Raw genomic sequence first — 16,464 nt, forward strand, 5'->3', positions numbered from 1 at the left:
TATAAACCCAAACAACCAAAACTGTGCTCCCTCACAAACAATGTGATAAAATTAAAAATAGGTAGCTACATTGATGATTATTTCAAGACAATATTTAGTTCCAGTAAAGCCATAATAACTAGGCAATGGAATTCTGCAGACTGTGGTGGAGAGCCACTGTAGCTATGACTCATAGACAAGAGGAAAAAAGTAGCCTTGTCCTCCCTAGTGCTACAAGCAAGGAAAGGAAAGCAATCACTTGGAAACCAATAAAAATGTGTTTTAATAAACTAGTGTATGTAATCAAATTGTGAGAAAGATTGCACACTGAATGTTTATTTTATTTTATTTCACCTTCATTTAACCAGGTAGGCCAGCTGAGAGCAAGTTCTCATTTACAACTGCGACCTGGCCAAGATAAAGCAAAGCAGTGCGACAAAAACAACAACACAGAGTTACACATAAACAAATGTACAGTCAATAACACAATAGAAAAATCTATGTACAGTGTGTGCAAATGTAGAAGAGTAGGAAGGTAAGGCAATAAATAGGCCATAGAGGTGAAATAATTACAATTTAGCAATAACACTTGGTGATTGATGTGCAAGTAGAGATACTGGGGTGCAAAAGAGCAAAAATATAAATAACAATATGGGGATGAGGTAGTTGGGTGTGCTATTTACAGATTGGCTGTGTACAGGTACAGTGATCGGTAAGCTTCTTTGACAGCTGATGCTAAAAGTTAGAGAGGGAGATATAAGTCTCCAGCTTCAGTGATTTTTGCAATTCGTTCCAGTCATTGGCAGCAGAGAACTGGAAGGAAAGGCAACCAAAGTAAGTGTTGGCTTTGGGGATGACCAGTGAAATATACCTGCTGGAGCGCATGCTATGGGTGGGTGTTGTTATGGTGTCCAGTGAGCTGAGATAAGGCGGGGCTTTACCTAGCAAAGACTTATAGATGACCTGGAGCCAGTGGGTTTGGCAACGAATATGTAGCGAGGGCCAGCCAACGAGAGCATACAGGTCGCAGTGGTGGGTAATATATGGGGCTTTGGTGACAAAACGGATGGCACTGTGATAGACTACATCCAGTTTGCTGAGTAAAGTGTTGGAGGCTATTTTGTAAATGACATCGCCGAAGTCTAGGATCGGTAGGATAGTCCGTTTTACGAGGGTATGTTTGGCAGCATGAGTGAAGGAAGATTTGTTGCAAAAAAGGAAGCTAATTCTTGATTTAATTTTGGATTGGAGATGTTTTATGTGAGTCTGGAAGGAGAGTTTACAGTCTAACCAGACACCTAGGTATTTGTAGTTGACTACATATTCTAAGTCTGAACCGTCCAGAGTTGTGATGCTAGTCGGGCGGGCGGGTGTGGGCGGCAATCGGTTGAAGAGCATGCATTTCGTTTTACTAGCATTTAAAAGCAGTTGGAGGCCACGGAAGGAGTTTTGTATGGCATTAAGATCGTTTGGAGGTTTGTTAACACAGTGTCCAAAGAAGGGCCAGATGTATACAGAATGGTGTCGTCTGCGTAGAGGTGGATCACCAGCAGCAAGAGCAAGTTGCTGCAGGGGGTGCAGAGCTGTTGGTTGGGGTAGCCAGGTGGAAAGCATGGCCAGCCGTAGAAAAATGCTTATTGAAATTATCGATTATCGTAGATTTATCGGTGGTGACAGTGCTTCCTAGCCTCAGTGCAGTGGGCAGCTGGAATGAGGTGCTCTTATTCTCCATGGACTTTACAGTGTCCCAAAACTTTTTGGAATTAGTGCTTACAGGATGCAAATTTCTGTTTGAAAAAGCTAGCCTTAGCTTTCCTAACTGTGGAAGGACCACCAGAGGGAAGGCTGGGCTCACGGATAGTAGCCCAACCAGGCATGTGAGTCAAGGTGACCAGAAGCAATTAAGCACAGCTGACAGAACTAATGACATATTCTCTTTCCCCTACAAGGGAGAGGAGGGAACCAGCAGAGAGAGGAGAAGAAGAAAATAGTTTATCTCTGGAGAATGGCCACCAAGAGAAGGGAGCTATCCACGAAGAACCATTAAGACGGTGACAAACCCGTGATTTTTGTTATAGTTTAAAGATAATCGTCTTGTTTTTGTTTCATCTGAAGAAGATGTGTTTTTCCTTGGGAGATTCTCATTGATTGTGTTGGAGTGTTTGTATTGACAGAAATCCCTCAATAAAGAACTGTGTTCAATCAAGAAAACCTACTCGTGACTCGTTTATTCCACCTTTCCGCTTTAGAGTGACACCAAATTACTTGGTCAGCTCACATAACTGAATGTGTATATTGGTTCCTGACTTCCCTGAAAAGTTGCATATCGTGGGGGCAATTCGATGCTAATGCAGAACGCCACAGGATGTTTTTGTGCTGGTCAAGGGCAGTCAAGTCTGGGGTGAACCAAGGGCTATATCTGTTCTTAGTTCTACATTTTTTGAATGGGGCATGCTTATTTAAGATGGTGAGGAAAGCACTTTTAAAGAGCAACCAGGCATCCTCTACTGACGGGATGAGGTCAATATCCTTCCAGGATACCCGGGCCAGGTCGATTAGAAAGGCCTGCTCGCTGAAGTGTTTTAGGGAGCGTTTGACAGTGATGAGGGGTGGTCGTTTGACCGCGGACCCATTACGGATGCAGGCAATGAGGCAGAGATTGCTTGAGATCCTGATTGAAGACAGCAGAAGTGTATTTAGAGGGCGAGTTGGTCAGGATGATGTCTATGAGGGTGCCCATGGTTACGGATTTAGGGTTGTACCTGGTAGGTTCCTTGATAATTTGTGTGAGATTGAGGGCATCTAGCTTAGATTGTAGGCCGGGGTGTTAAGCATATCCCAGTTTAGGTCACCTAACAGTACGAACTCTGAAGATAGATGGAGGGCAATCAATTCACATATGGTGTCCAGGGCACAGCTGAGGGCTGAGGGGGGTCTATAACAAGCGGCAACGGTGAGAGACTTGTTTCTGGAAAGGTGGATTTTTAAAAAGTAGTATCTCGAATTGTTTGGGCATAGACCTGGATAGTATGACAGAACTCTGCGAGCTCTCTCTGCAATAGATTGCAACTCCGCCGCCTTTGGCAGTTTTATCTTGTTGGAAAATGTTGGGGGTGGAAATTAAGCAAAAAAACAAGGAAAACGATATTTACATCGGACAAAACACACATCCGACTGCTACTCTATCTTTGAACCATTTTTGTTTCAGAATTCTAGGCCTATATTGTAGACTAATTTGTGTTCTGATAAATGGAGGGGGTAGGCTTGGTATACTATGATCTTACAGAATCATAGACATACACTGAGTGTACAAAACATTAGGAACACCTAACACCCTCCTAATATTGAGTTGCACCCCCTTTTGCCCCCAGAACAGCCTCAATTCGTGTCGAAAGCATTCCACAGGTATCCTGGCCCATGTTGACTCCAAGTTGGCTGGTAGTGGATCTCTACTTCAAATAGCTTGTTCCATTTCCTCCCACAGATGCTCAATTGGATTGAGATCTGGTGACTGGGCAGGACACTAGGGATTAACATGGATAACTAGATCCTGGGACTGTCCTGGGAAAACTTAACATTTCTGAAAAAAAAACTAATGCCAAGAACCGGGAAATGACAATAATGTCCCTAATGTCGTACTAATGCAACTCCACAAAATACACATGCACAGCAGCAGATTAGCAAAAAAATGAATAGCACATTATCCAAAATGTCACACCCTGATCGGTTTAACCTGTCTTTGTGCTCGTCTCCACCCCCATCCAGGTGTCACCCATTTCCCCCATTATCGCCTGTGCATTTATACTTGTGTTCTCTGTTTGTCTGTTGCCAGTTCATCTTGTCTTAAGAGGTTAACAGTGTGTTTCCCGTCTTCCTGCTTTCTCAAGTTTGTTTCCTAGTTTCCCCGTTTCTGACCATTCTGCCTGCCCTGACCCCAAGTCTGCCTGCCGTTCTGTACCTGCCTGACTGGGACCCAATTACGAACCTCTGCCTGCCCTGACCCCCAGCCTGCCTGCTGTTCTGTACCTTATTGACTCTGCCCTGGATTACGGACCTATTCCTGACCTTAACCTGTCTTTTGCCTGCCCCCTGTTTGGGTCAATACACATTGGTGATTCTACCTGTCTTGCATCTGGGTCTTTTATCCTGAGTTCTGATAGTACAAACTGGCCATGACTGACCCAGCAGGTAGACCAGCTCCACAATGTTGTCTCCCAGAAAGGAGCCACCATTGGAAGACACGAGAAGTTACTGCAATGCCTTATGGAGGGACTCCTTACCCTGGCGGAATGCCATGACCAGGCGTTCGATACATTGCTGGAAAAATTCAGCAGATTCTCTACAAGGCAGCAAGCCACACCATTCATTCTCCAGACTTTCAGCAGGCCTGCCACCAGCAGTGCTTATTCCCAGCCTACTCCAGTGTCCCGAGATCCCTGCTTACATCCTCCAGAGCATTACGCTGGAGATTCTGGAACCTTCCCAGGCCTTTCTCTCCCAGTGCTCCCTCGTCTTCGAGCTGCAGCCTTCTTTGTTCCCCTTTTCGCCTGAATTTGGGTACGCGAATAGACAACACTTTACGGTATCGAATGTTTTCTGGTAGGGAAACTGAGTCAGAAGCAATCTCATGCAGCACTCCACCAATCAGACCTTTACGGTAGAGTGGCCAGACGAAGCCACTCCTCAGTAAAAGGCACATTACGGCCCGCTTGGAGTTTGCCAAAAGGCACATAAAGACTCTCAGACCATGAGAAACAAGAGTCTCTGGTCTGATAAAACCAAGATTGAACTCTTTGGCCTGAATGTCAAGCGTCACATCTGGAGGAAACCTGGCACCATCCTTACTGTGAAGCATGGTGGTGGCAGCATCATTCTTTAGGGATGTTTTTCAGCGGCAGGGACTGGGAGACTTGTCAGGATCGATGAACGGAGCAAAGTACAGAGATCCTTGATGAAAACCTGCTCCATAGCGCTCAGGACCTCAGACTGAGGTGAAGGTTCACCTTCCAACAGGAAATTTGCAAAAAATTCTAAAACCTGTTTTTTTTGTCATTATGTGGTTTTGTTTGTAGACTTATGAGGGGGGAAAAACTTAATCAATTTTAGAATAAGGCTGTAACCTAACAACATTTTGAAAAAGTCAAGGGGTCTGAATACTTTCCGAAAGCACTGTAAAAGCTAGGTTTTAGCAAAAGTAAACAAATCCTCTAGTTACTTTTGATAAACAAATGTATTTAGCTAACTATCTGCCATTCCGGGCATTACTTGATAGACTGCATTAGCACAACTAGCTTGTGTCCACAACTAGCTAGCTTATAACTTTATCCACTGCCTCTCACATTACCCAAAGCCAACAGTACCATGGTACTGTAGGCTCTGCTGGAGCAATCCTTGCGTGAAAAGTAAATGGCAGCACTGCAAATAAATGTCATTTGTGGTAAAGCCAAATCAAGTAACACTACTAACAAAGATTTTTATAACTAACCCATGGTACTCGAATTTCTCCAAAATAATCTGTTTTTGCTGTCTTTTGTCACTTGAGTGGCCTCTATTGTCGTAATGTCGAACTGAAGACTTGACTGTTTTGTGAGAACAAGGAGAAGTCCTTTGTCATGTATGGCCAAATGCTTAATTCGTAGGTTGATAACAGAAATTGACAGTGAAATATTTGAGTGAACATTTTATTTCAGGGTATAAGGGGAAGAGACATTACAGGCTATCCAAAAGAAAACTATAATCCTCCCCCTGGCAGATCTCAGACCTAAAGCATTAAATGTAAAACCTGCATAAATAAGTCACATCTCAGCGATATGCTGTCTTATAGAATATCAAATGAGTGCATTAAATGATTAGAGTATACTGTACAGTGCATTTCTGCGTAGCCTACTTTGAGCTAAGAATAAGTACTAACAAAGTAACAAGAAGCAGACCCATAAACAGTAATAGGGCAATAAGAAATATAGGATATCTTTAAAAAACGAAGGAAATCCTATGTGCAACTATAACACATTGATGAGATTGTTCTTACAGTATGTCTCGCTCATGTCAATTCAATGTGCTGGTGTTACATCAATACATATATCGTGTACATGGGCTTCGCTACGATACAGGAACTATATTTTTTAGGGTAAACCTACCTAACCACACTAAGGATGATTACAGTTGAACACAATGTACATCTGTTGAGGCAGAGAATTTTGGCTAGCTCCGTTATGGCCCACTTAACCCCTTACATTCTGCCTCTCAAATGAACATGCAGATGCAACAAAAGTGATTTTTTTTTAAAGTTATGGGGAGGCAATATGTGCTTTGCCCAACTGAACCCCTTCTGCAGAATCCATACTGTGACCTGTAAGACAATGCACACAGAGATGGTGCACTGTTGAGATGAAGTAGAAGTAGGTGCCTGCGTCAAAGTCCTTGCCGAGGGATGACTCTGTACATCTTCCTTATGAGGTACTCTTGGAACTTGGAGAATGCAGGATGTGCAAACTTGGAGCCTTCTTGTCTCATCCTGAACGATCCAGCCACTTGCTCATCCGGTCATTTGTGACTGTGCCGTAGGGAAAGCTCTCGGTATGCAATTTAATAGTTAAGTGAAAGGGTACTGTTAGTCGTGCAAATTGTAGTTGAGAGACTCATCAAGACAATCAATTTCTTCAGACAAGAAAATTGCCTCAATGTCTTCGTCAGTGAGGGCATCAATGCCGAAGTGGCGGTGGAGAGCAAGTGTTCTGGAAAATACCAAGTAATAAAGTTCATTTTTTATTGATCAAATGTTGTATTCCAATAGCAAAATTATGCATCAACTACGAGGTGGACTCCAATTGCATACCTGTCATATGTCATCGTCGTCACCACATACCATGCTGCGTCTCTGGCAGAGTATCAATGAAGATGCCACAATGCTGACTCATCGAGTTCCTGTGTCTCCACCACAAAGGCCGTGAAACTAGAGTTCTGCCATCTACATAAGCAACAATATGATTGAGTTGAACATCTTCATTCAGACCCTTGGTTCAGAACCTGGAACACAGGTTGCGTATTTAAATAAAGCGATGGCTTCCGGAGCAAACAAACACTCCAGTGGTCAGAATCCGTCTGAGCCTGGCGCCATTCATTCAGATCCCAGACGTTCCTGAAGGCATTGCTGCAATAAAATACAGGATTTTGTTATGTAGCCCTGTACAGTCGTACCTGGCAACCTTTGCTAATGTTTTGTTGTCTGAGTGAGGGAAATGCTGTACATTTATGAGGACTATGTGTTTTGAAAGATGACATTATAATAAATACCACTGATGTCATACAAGCAAGCAAAACACCTGTGAGTCCAAATGTGCCCATTTCCATATCATAAAACTCGTCATATACAGTCTCAACGTTTATGATCACTATGTTTGATGTAGAGTTACAAGATGACATGGCACCATACCCTGGGTTATTCTGAACAGAATCAGCGTGTTTGTCTATTGTGAAGAAAATTCACCGTGGCACACACACACCTGAATGCACTCATAATGACTCCTTCTAGGAGCACCAAAATTGTGATCCGTTTCCCTGAATTGTATTGTGAAAGCCTGACACCAATATCGTATTTTATAACTTCGCTAGTCATGTTGGCAATAGAACAATATTTGAAATGATGTCCACCTTACCCAGATTGTGATTTACAATGGACTGTTCCTGAGGATGCGGCTGGGGATGCCGTCATCTTACAATGTAAGAAATAACACCAAAAAAAATAAAAAAATACTGCATAGTTTCCTAGGAACGCGAAGCGAGGCGGCCATCTCTATCGGCGCCGGAAGTTAGAGCATGCGCAGACCAGCTGGCTGGTGTGTTTATGGACATATTCAATCAATCCTTATCCCAGTCTGCTGTTCCCACATGCTTCAAGAGGGCCACCATTGTACCTGTTCCCAAGAAAGCGAAGGTAACTGAGCTAAATGACTATCGTCCCGTAGCACTCACTTCCGTCATCATGAAGTGCTTTGAGAGACTAGTCAAGGACCGTATCACCTCCACCCTACCTGACACCCTAGACCCACTCCAATTTGCTTACCGCCCCAATAGGTCCACAGACGACGCAATCACACTGCCCTAACCCATTTGGACAAGAGGAATACCAATGTAAGAATGCTGTTCATCGACTACAGCTCAGCACTTAACACTATAGTACCCTCCAAACTCGTCAATAAGCATGAGCCCTGTGCAACTGGGTACTGGACTTCCTGACGGGCCGCCCCCAGGTGGTGAGGGTCGGTAACAACATCTCCACACCGCTGATCCTCAACACTGGGGCCCCACAAGGGTGCGTTCTCAGCACTCTCCTGTACTCCCTGTTCACCCATGACTGCGTGGCCATGCACGCCTCCAACTCAATCATCAAGTTTGCAGACGACACTACAGTGGTAGGCTTGATAACCAACAACGATGAGACGGCCTACAGGGAGGAGGTGAGGGCCCTCGGAGTGTGGTTCCAGGAAAATAACCTCTCAGTCAATGTCAACAAAACAAAGGAGATGATCGCGGACTTCAGGAAACAGCAGAGGGAGCAGCCCCCTATCAAATCAAATGTATTTATATAGCCCTTCTTACATCAGCTGATATCTCAAAGTGCTGTACAGAAACCCAGCCTAAAACCCCAAACAGCAAGCAATGCAGGTGTAGAAGCACGGTGGCTAGGAAAAACTCCCTAGAAAGGCCAAAACCTAGGAAGAAACCTAGAGAGGAACCAGGCTATGAGGGGTGGCCAGTCCTCTTCTGGCTGTGCCGGGTGGAGATTATAACAGCACATGGCCAAGATGTTCAAATGTTCATAAATGACCAGCATGGTCAAATAATAATAATCATAGTAGTTGTCGAGGGTGCAACAAGTCAGCAACTCAAGAGTAAGTGTCAGTTGGCTTTGTCATAGCCGATCTTTGAGAGTATCTCTACCGCTCCTGCTGTCTCTAGAGAGTTGAAAACAGCAGGTCTGGGACAGGTAGCACGTCCGGTGAACAGGTCAGGGTTCCAGCAGGTCTGGGACAGAAGGTCTGGGACAGGTAGCACGTCCGGTGAACAGGTCAGGGTTCCATAGCCGCAGGCAGAACAGTTGAAACTGGAGCAGCAGCACGGCCAGGTGGACAGCAAGGAGTCATCATGCCAGGTAGTCCTGAGGCATGGTCCTAGGGCTCAGGTCCTCCGAGAAAGAGAAAGAAAGAGAGAAAGAGATTATTAGAGACACTATCCACATTGACGGGACAGTAGTGGAGAAGGTGGAAAGTTCCTCGGCGTACACATCACGGACAAACTGAAATGGTCCACCCACACAGACAGCGTGGTGAAGAAGGCGCAGCAGCGCCTCTTCAACCTCAGGAGGCTGAAGAAATTCGGCTTGTCACCAAAAACACTCATACTTTTTCAGATGCACAATCGAGAGCATCCTGTCGGGCTGCATCACCGCCTGGTACGGCAACTGCTCTGCCCACAACCGTAAGGCTCTCCAGAGTGTAGTGAGGTCTGCACAACGCATCACCGGGGGCAAACTACCTGCCCTCCAGGACACCTACACCACCCGATGTCACAGGAAGGCCAAAAATATCATCAAGGACAACAACCACCCGAGCCACTGCCTGTTCACCCCGCTATCATCCAGAAGGCAAGGTCAGTACAGGTGCATCAAAGCGGGGACCGAGAGACAGAAGCTGTTTTTCAATCTCAAGGCCATCAGACTGTTAAACAGCCATCACTAACATTGAGTGGCTGCTGCCAACATACTGACTCATCTCTAGCCACTTTAAAAATGAAATATATATGTAATAAATGTATCACTAGCCACTTTAAACAATGCCACTTTATATAATGTTTACATACCCTACATTACTCATCTCATATGTATATACTGTACTCTATACCATCTACTGCATCTTGCTAGAAGCAGAAGCATTTCACTACACTCGCATTAACATCTGCTAACCATGTGTATGTGACAAATAAAATGTAATTTGATTTGATTGCGTAAACAGGGCTGACACTAATTAGTCGACTAGTCGATTGTTTGGTCTTAGGCGGTTGGTTTAAGAGTTTTGTCAATTTAGTCATTGTATTTTGTTTGGAGTGTTCCTGTCAATGTTCAGTAAGGACACGCACACATAGAAGTAGGCCTATAGGCTACCTGGCCTGCACACAAATGTAGGCCTATAAATGTGCCCATTTGGGGACCAGATAGTATCTCTGATTGGCTTAACGCACCACCACTAATGCTTCTCAAAGTAATGTTTTCTTCACCTCAAAACAGCAAGCAAACAAAGTCCGTTTTTACATCCATTGAGAATTACAATAGTTCCTCACTGTATTAGAAAAATATTTCCAGCTCTCTATCCCTTTCGATAACCACTCAGTGTGAAAGGGAAAAATGTAGTGCTCTGATCCAATGGAAACGTCATAAAATAGGCCTACCTGATTACTTCTTATCAGTGCTTGATTTGGACTGAAAAAGGTTCCAATTCTCATTTTGGGTGCTGGTACTGTTTATATTTAGGTCAATACTTTTGAGCTAATATTCTATAAGAGAAACAGGAGCTCAAGCAGTAAATCATTTAAGGTGCCGGAACTCAACTCCGGTGAGCTCCTGCCCAAATCAAGCACTGCTTCTTATCCCTTGCAACTCCGGTGAGCTCCTGCCCAAATCAAGCACTGCTTCTTATCCCTTGCAACTCCGGTGAGCTCCTGCCCAAATCAAGCACTGCTTCTTATCCCTTGCGCAAATAGCCTACAGCTGTGTCTGCCCCAGGGCCCAGAATATTTTATACAACGTTGCAAATTTGCTAGAGCAAGCTTCAGGCCAGACCCATACATAGTTGGCAATGGCAATACTTTAGGTTTATATCTATTTCAATTAGATTTGGCTAGAATTCTGATTAAACACATGACAATTATTTTGAGATTATAAGTTATTATAAATGAAATGTAACTGTTCCACAAAAATGTGGAAATTAAAACCATAATTGGCACGCAGATCGGTAGAAATGGTAAGATACATTAGTATTCCACATGAAAAAGGTTGCAGACTCCTCGTGTAGCCTATTACCATCAATTTCGGGAGAATAATTGTCACACCCTGATCTGTTTCACCTGTCTTGTTCTTGTCTCCACCCCACACCAGGTGTCTCTAATTCCCCCCCCCCCCCCCCCCCCCTTAATGTTAGCTTGATGGCTATTCGTTTTACCAATCTATGGTACAATGTTATTTGCAATTCTATAATAAAAAATAAATATATATAAATAAAATTTAGGTCAACCACTTGCGTGTTGCAAATTATTGTTTTTATTTGCAACTATTAAGAACTTTTATTTTTGTGAGAAGCCGATTCATGTGAACATATACAAGTTTAATATTGTAATGAAACAGCAGGGAGCTGGGCTCGAACCCTCGACCTTCTAGCCCGAATTCCAGTGCGCTATCGACTGTGCCGCAAAAGCATGCTCCAGCGGCAGAGTCAATATCCGCGCTTATAAACCCAGGGTTGTTACACTATTCTACACATAGTCACTGCGATAGTAAATATTAATTTCTGTTTTTTCTATTAATGCCAGGGGAATCCGTAATATTTTGAAAAGGAAATCTTTATTTTTGTATTGTAAGGGTAAGAGTGCCGACTTTAATTTCATTCAAAAAACTCTTGCCTGTTCCACAGATACTGCGTTTTGGAAGTGTCAATGGGGGAATGATATTTGGTTTTCATTTGGTACTAATTGGCCAGCAGGTGTCGCTACTTTAAAAGGCAACTTTAAGCTGGCCCTCGCTTCATACTCGTCGCCAAACCCACTGGCTCCAGGTCATCTACAAGACCCTGCTAGGTAAAGTCCCCCCTTATCTCAGCTCGCTGGTCACCATAGCAGCACCCACCTGTAGCACACACTCCAGCAGGTATATCTCTCTGGTCACCCCCAAAGCCAATTCCTCCTTCGGCCGCCTCTCCTTCCAGTTCTCTGCTGCCAATGACTGGAACGAACTACAAAAATCTCTGAAACTGGAAACACTTATCTCCCTCACTAGCTTTAAGCACCAGCTGTCAGAGCAGCTCACAGATTACTGCACCTGTACATAGCCCATCTATAATTTAGCCCAAACAACTACCCCTTCCCCTACTGTATTTATTTATTTATTTATTTTGCTCCTTTGCACCCCATTATTTATATTTCTACTTTGAACTTTGTTCCACTGCAAATCTACCATTCCAGTGTTTTAATTGCTATATTGTATTTACTTCGCCACCATGGCCTTTTTTTGCCTTTACCTCTTATCTCACCTCATTTGCTCACATTGTATATAGACGTATTTTTCTACTGTATTATTGACTGTGTTTGTTTTACTCCATGTGTAACTCTATGTTGTTGTATGTGTCAAACTGCTTTGCTTTATCTTGGCCAGGTCGCAATTGTAAATGAGAACTTGTTCTCAACTTGCCTACCTGGTTAAATAAAGGTGAAATAAAAATAAAATACAAAATAATGACCTCATCCTTTATGGTAGTTTTCTTACGTTTGTTGCTTTATAAAAAATAAAGCTTTTGACACTGTAGAACATGAGTTTATGTTCAAAGCAATACGTTTTTTGGGGTTTGGTGACTTTTTTTGAAAGCAGTCCAAACTTTATATATTGGTTGTACCAGCTCTGTAAAATTAGCTCACGGGAAATCCCAAAGATTTGATATTGGCCGTGGCATTAGGCAGGGCTTCCCAATTAGTCCATTTTTATTTTCATTGGTTACTCAAATTATGGCTCTTCATATCAAGAAAGGGAATTTTCAAGGTGTTTCAGTACTTGGCAATGAATTTAAACTATGTCAACTGGCTGATGATACACCATATTTTTAAGAAACAGGAATGAGGTTTCTAAAGCAGTTTCCTGTATTGAGGACTTTTCCTTAGTTTCGGGTTTGAAAATTAATATCAATAAGTCAGTCTTATTTCCACTCAAGGATTGTGTTTTATAGGAAGCATATGGTATCCCAATTAAAGATAAGGTTACTTATCTTGGAATTGTTATATGCAAGGATGAAAAACAAAGGAGTGAATTAAACTTTAACCCCATTATTGAGAAAACAAAGAAGAAATTGAACCTCTGGTTACTGAGAGATATTTTGTTATACGGTCTGGTTTTATTGTCCAAAGCTGAAGGGTTATCCAGATCGGTTTATGTCTCGTTATCACTTGAATTATCCCCTAAAATTGTAAAGGACTTAGATATGATTCTTTATAATTTTACTTGGAGGAACAAGCCTCACCATCTACGAAAAGATATTCTCACTAATACCCAAGAACAACGAGGTCTTGAGGTTTTAGATTTCAATACTCTAAATAATACTTTTAAAATAAATTGGATTCTGCAGTATGTTAAGAACCAGAACAGTATTTGGAATGTCTTCCCTAAGTATTTATTTGACTCTGTTGGTGGTTTAGAATTTTTGCTTCGATGTAATTTTGATGTTGATAAAATCCCAGTAAAGTTGGCCAAATTCCATAAGCAGGCAATTTTAGCTTGGATGTTAGCATATAAACACGATTTTTTCCCCCTCACAGATACTTTATATGGAACAACAAAGATATACAATTTAAAAATAAGTCCACTGCAAGTCAATTTTTTTCGTAACTGGTTTGAGAATAAAATTATTTTGATTGGTCAGTTTCTGAATGAGGATGGATATCTACTCTCATATGGGGAATTTCTTGATAAGTTTAAAATTCCAATAACCCATGCAATTGTTTTTGATGCGATTCCAAGGGGGGTTGTATCTCTTTTAAATTCCTCTGTGGTTGATGTAAGTAACATAGATTTACATGAAAATATATTAATTAGCAATATTAACATCAAAGATAAATGTAGTAATAAACAGATTCGGAATATTGTTTGTGAAACTACAATTCCCTCAGCAAGATTATTTTGGTCAAATATCTATGGTGATATACAATGGGGGAAAGCATGGAAAATTGCAAACAAAAATTTTATCAGTAACAAGGTAAAGGAAATTTCATTTACAATGTTACATAGAATTTATCCTGTGAATGTGAAACATGTGAAACATGTTTTGGAAAGATTCAAGCTGAATATTGACTATAAATGTGATTTCTGTGGAATGGAGAAGGAGACCGTTTTGCATTTGTTTTTTGCCTGTATTTATAGTAGAATTTTTTTGGATTGACATACAGAATTTTGTTACAAAAAATAGGACCGGTTGTACTATTTAATGGTTTTGATATAATGATTTATTTCAGAAATTCTGACATACAGTGAGGGGAAAAAAGTATTTGATCCCCTGCTGATTTCGTATGTTTGCCCACTGACAAAGAAATGATCAGTCTATAATTTTATTGGTAGGTTTATTTGAACAGTGAGAGACAGAATAACAACAAAAAAATCCAGAAAAACGCATGTCAAAAATGTTATAAATTGATTGCCATTTTAATGGGTTGTTTAAAAAAAATAAAAAATTGCAAACATTTCTAAAAACCTGTTTTTCCTCTTTCATTATGGGGTATTGTGTGTAGATTGATGAGGGTGGAAAAAACTGTTACGTAACAAAATTGCTAGCTATTCATATAGTTATATCTCTGTCATATTGAAGTATCTAGCTATAAGTTAAACCTGATCAATCAAATGGATAGGTGTAAGCACTTATGGTAATTCCAAATGCCCTTAACTAGGTGTCTACTCTAGATGAAAACAGACAGAGAGAGCGGGGGAAAGAGAGGAAAAAAGTGAGAAAGAAAGGATGAAATTGAGAGAGGGAGAGAGAGAGGTGTGAAGAGAGTGGAAGATGGAGAGAGAGAGACAGACAGCAGTGCAAATTTACTTAGACTTCAGTATTTCAACAACTCGTCTCTTCCAACTTTTTAGGCAATCACATGTACCTATTGTGGGAAGGATGGCCAGCCACACAGGACTGATTTTTACTAAGTTGGAGGAGGAGGCCGTACTGACCAAGATGCATGCTGGCCATTTCGGAGTGTAGGGCATGATTGCCAAAATCAACCCAAGCTTCTTCTGACATGGAATTGTCAAGGAGGTGGACAGCGGCAAGTGAAATAACCTTTTGTTTATCAAACACATTCTATTGTATCTCAAATTATTATGATATCAATGAATGTCATATCAGAGAGGACACAATGTTTAATTTTTTCATTTTGTGCTTATAGGTCAGTACCTGTCAAGCCTGCTAGAAGTTTGAGAGGGTGAAGACTGTGGTGCCGGAGTTGAAGCCCATCAAAGTTGTTTCCCCATGACACATGATCGGGAAGTGTCCCAATTCAAATTTTGCCCTTATAAATTGTTTTGTAATGGTTGACCACAGCAGAGTTCAATATTATAGAATGTGTGTGTGTGTGTGTGTGTGTGTGTGTGTGTGTGTGTGTGTGTGTGTGTGTGTGTGTGTGTGTGTGTGTGTGTGTGTGTCAATATCCTTACAAATATGAAAATCTGCATACTGTATGACACAGATATGGGTAAGAATAAAGTAATCTTCTCTCTAACACTTTAAATGTTAGGGATGGACCTCATCGGACCCTTCACGAAATCCAGCAATGGCAACAGCTAGTGTCTGACGGCGAACGATCACTTTACCAAGTGCGTGGCGGCAACACCATTAAGGTCAGTAAAGGAAGAGAACGTGCTTAACTCTAAATCCCCTTCTGTAACCCATTAAAAAGGGTGCTTGGAAACAAAAATGTATTTCCGTTTTGTATGATACCTATCAAGGACGAGACTGGCGAGGCCACCTTCAAGACGATGATGGACATCTTCAACACCCACGGTTTTCCTGAGGTCATCATTAGATATCGCTTTCCTACCCCCTCCTCCAGGTTTGGATGAATGGACCAACCAGACCCTCAAGACTGCCATGGGCAAGTCCCTTGACGGGTACCAGGAATGGTGGGAGAACAACCTGAAGGTAATTCTCTTTGCGCACAACAGCAGCATCCAGGCCGAGTACAGACGGGAGCCGCAGCTGTTGACTGAGGTAAACAATGGAATTGTATATACAATTATTGCATATACTGTAGCCTTTCAAATCACTGTTGTTGAACCAGATCAGAACACCTTCGAGGACCACATTCAGGCACGGACTGAGAAGGATGTGGAGGTTTTTGACCAGGTAAAAATGATTGTCCGCTGTTAATTTATTTTCTGGCCCTCCAAGAGATATGTAAGAAATGTATTTGTAATATGGAATATAATTGCATATATTCCTGTTATCAATCAAGGTGAGACTGAATCGACAAGGCACAGGAGAAACAGAAGGAGAGCTACTGGAGGAGAATCAAGGAGATCAAGTGCTTCGACATCCGGGCAAATTACTTGCTTTGGAAGAAGGAAGAAAGGAAGGCAAGACCTGGGGACCAGCTTATGGTAGGCTATCCCTTCCAAAACTGTTGAAAAGTGCATATCTCCCATTTACAACACTGCACTAATCCATCAAATTTTCTCACAGTAAAATGTAA

The sequence above is a fragment of the Salmo salar genome, chromosome 14 (assembly GCF_965601325.2).
Source record: "Salmo salar chromosome 14, fSalSal1, whole genome shotgun sequence".
Taxonomy (NCBI): domain Eukaryota; kingdom Metazoa; phylum Chordata; class Actinopteri; order Salmoniformes; family Salmonidae; genus Salmo; species Salmo salar.